Source organism: Pteropus vampyrus, unplaced genomic scaffold (genome assembly GCF_000151845.1).
Source record: "Pteropus vampyrus isolate Shadow unplaced genomic scaffold, Pvam_2.0 Scaffold43, whole genome shotgun sequence".
In the NCBI taxonomy this organism is placed as follows: Eukaryota; Metazoa; Chordata; class Mammalia; order Chiroptera; family Pteropodidae; genus Pteropus; species Pteropus vampyrus.
Window position 1 is genome coordinate 10,155,594 of NW_011888824.1, and position 3,028 is coordinate 10,158,621.

Here is a 3,028-nt window from a genome sequence, read left to right on the forward strand (position 1 = left end):
TTGAGTGAAGTCTTAACACAGATCTGTGTATGAGCACACATCTAAATACTAATTTTAATCCTTAACTCCAGGCACTGCTGTCTGGGGTTAATCTAGGTTTTCTGGGCAGTATAACAGAAAAATACAATACATCTTTATCACTTGTTAGGACCTGTGCTGGAAGGAGTCATGCAGTCTTCATTAGCTTCATCATTAACGGGCCACCACTACCACTTTCTTCTTCCCTCCCCCTGCCATTTCTAACAATTCAGCAAGTGTGTAGGGGATTTGAGAGCTCTTGACACATCGTTGAAATAATTGAAATATCAGTCTATAAGTCATAATTGAAATATCAGTGTATGGAGGTATTAGTATAAGAAATTTCTAATCAAATTCTCCTACAAATAGTCCCTGTCTCAGGGGAAGCCCTTGGCTGCTCACTCCAGCTTCAGAGTTAGTCTCTTATCTTATAGATGTTTCAGATCCATAATTTCTAGTCTGTCGTTTTAGGTCAATGGTCCATCCCCTCTCACCTAAATAAGTGCAATAGCCTCCTAACTAGTTTACACGTTTATAAAGTTGCTGCTGTAATCCATTTTCCACAGTCATAAGAATTATGTTACTAAAGTACAAATCTGATTATTTCATTGTCCTGCTTAAAGCCCTTTAGTAGTTCATCAGTGCCTTCAGAATAAAGTCTTAACCTCCTTATTGAGGCAAATAAGCCCCCGATACTGCCAAACAAATCTTGATACCTGCTCTGTTCTGATATTTTGACATCCCATTAAACTCTTTGCTCCAGCCATGTTGTACCACTGGTTGTTCCTTTAATGGGTTATGTTTCCTCTCATCTCCAAGACTTTGTGCCTGCTGTCTTCAGAGCTTGCAGTCCACCTACCCTACCCCTCTTTAGGGATCCATTCAAGCATTACCTTTGTGATGCGTGAAGCCTTCTCTGACAACTAAGGTTAAGTTAAGTGCCTCTCTTGTTAGTTCCTTTAACACTTACTACACTATGTTGCACCTTATTTTTTACTTGTCTGTCTTTTCCACTAGACTACTAATTTCTTGAGGACATAGACTCATTCTTAGTCATCACTGCAGCCTCAGCATCTAATGAAGCACCTGGTATACAATAGGCATTTGGTAAATATTTCTGCATAAACTATCTCATGAGAGAAAGAGGTACTAATTAAGATTTCTTGCCTAACTAGCTTTTCTCATTTTCTCTCCTATTACATGCTTCCTTTAATGGATTTTTAAAAAGTAAGATTCTGGGTGATGAGATTATGGGTACATTATATTATTCTTTATGTTTTTATGTATTATTTATAAATAAATAGAATTCTGTATCAGAATACTTGTCTTTATCCCATCATGGTAGTACAAAATAATAAATTCATGGAATGACACTGAATGTCTGTTAAGCATAGTATTTAGGAGAAGGCTCCCCGCCCCCAGGCTATGCTGTCTAGTGATGGCAAAACCCATGTGATGGGGTTCAGAGCTGAACTACCAGTGGGCCAGGGTTATGACCACTAACTCCCAAGTTAGAGTGGGAAGGAACTGACAACAATGTCTCTTTTCAGAGAAGGCACTTGGGTGGCAAACAGGTTCAGTGACTCAGCTGAGGCTATACACATTGGTCTTCTTGTTTCTAGACCTATACTCTTTCCACTATATCATAGAGACAAAAACCAAAACATCTTCTTTACCCTAGCAAGACTTAGCCATAAAAATTTAGGGAAACATAGGGAGTCTATTGCTTAGAATGTAAAGGACATGAGTTCTAAAATGATTGTGAATCTTCCATGCCTAGAATTTGATGAAAGAACACTAGCTCCTAATTCTCTTTAATTTCATTTAATCATTAGAGCTTAAGAAGGGAGCAAAATTTGCATAATATTTGTTTCTGGCCATCTGCTCCATTCAGAACCTTGGAACTAGACAACTTATTTTTTTGGAAGGTCCATTTGGGTTTGGGGGATGGCGGCGCTGAGAACCTAGCATCTGGGGAAAGATGTAGCCAATTTCAAACTTCCTTTCTGAAATTCCAAAGGTTCTGGAAGTATTTCAAGATCCTATTCAATCTTCACCTTGTTAGTTTAGATTTTTGTCACAATCAGACACTTTATGTTAATTTGGCCCCCAATCGGATTTGTTAATAATCTCAGATTTATATGATAGTAATTTGCATGCTAAAGAGAAATCACATATTATAATGTGGGAGGATTCAATTCTGCAAAACTGCATGGAGAACAGATTTTCTTAAAATAGGCACAATTCTACATTTTTAAAGTTTGTGTTAAGATTGCTCCAGAACGACTCATTTACTTCCACACAGGATACATATAAAAAAAAAAAAAAATCACTTGACCTGCAGGAGTAGAGATGTTAGGAGAAAATCAATAGGAAATAAACATATTTAGGAAGGTGAAAATGCACAAGCAATGGCACATTTTGGCCATGCCCCAAATCCTTAAGAAGTTAACATCTTCTTCCATCTTGTTTTTCCCTTTACTTCCAGCCAACTACGTATATAATTGTCTCAGTGCGATGCTATATCAATTGACCGGTGCGGTGTACTCTCTCCACACAGACACTTGGCGTTGAATGAGGGTCAGTGCATGGCACGTAGAAGGTCGGACTAAGACATTGTAACAATCACATTTGTGTGTTTGGAAAGAAGGGTCAAGGCAGGGATTATCCGATACACGAGACTGGAGCGCCCAAGTCACCAGTGCTGAGGCCACTGCCAGGAGGGGGATGGACGTGAGCTTGCCACTCGGAGAAGAGCCATTTGGGGAAGAGCCACTTGGGAGCATCGCACGCGATGATGCACGTGGAAAGGCTCAGTAAATTGGCACGTCTTCTGCAAACCGAAGGTGACTACGACCCCATCTCCTCTGGCTGAATTTTTTACCTAGAGCAGCACGCGCCGCACGCGGGACTTACTGCCCGGCGGGGGCTCGGAGTCCCGCCTTAGGAGTAAGCGCCAGGTTGCGGGGTGCCAGCGCGCCCTTCGCTAGGTGCCGGCTGGGACCGCGGG

At 40.9% G+C, this 3,028-nt stretch overlaps 1 protein-coding gene across 1 annotated transcript in view; it reads left to right on the forward strand.

Moving 5' to 3' along the window:
* Positions 1–2,767: 2,767 nt before the first annotated feature.
* Positions 2,768–3,028, forward strand: part of FAM184A (family with sequence similarity 184 member A) — a 103,569-nt gene continuing 103,308 nt past the window's right edge. Inside the window, exon 1 of the mRNA XM_023529831.1 lies at positions 2,768–2,864. The gene's annotated coding sequence lies outside the window, so the exon portion shown is untranslated. The remainder of the gene's footprint in view (positions 2,865–3,028) is intronic.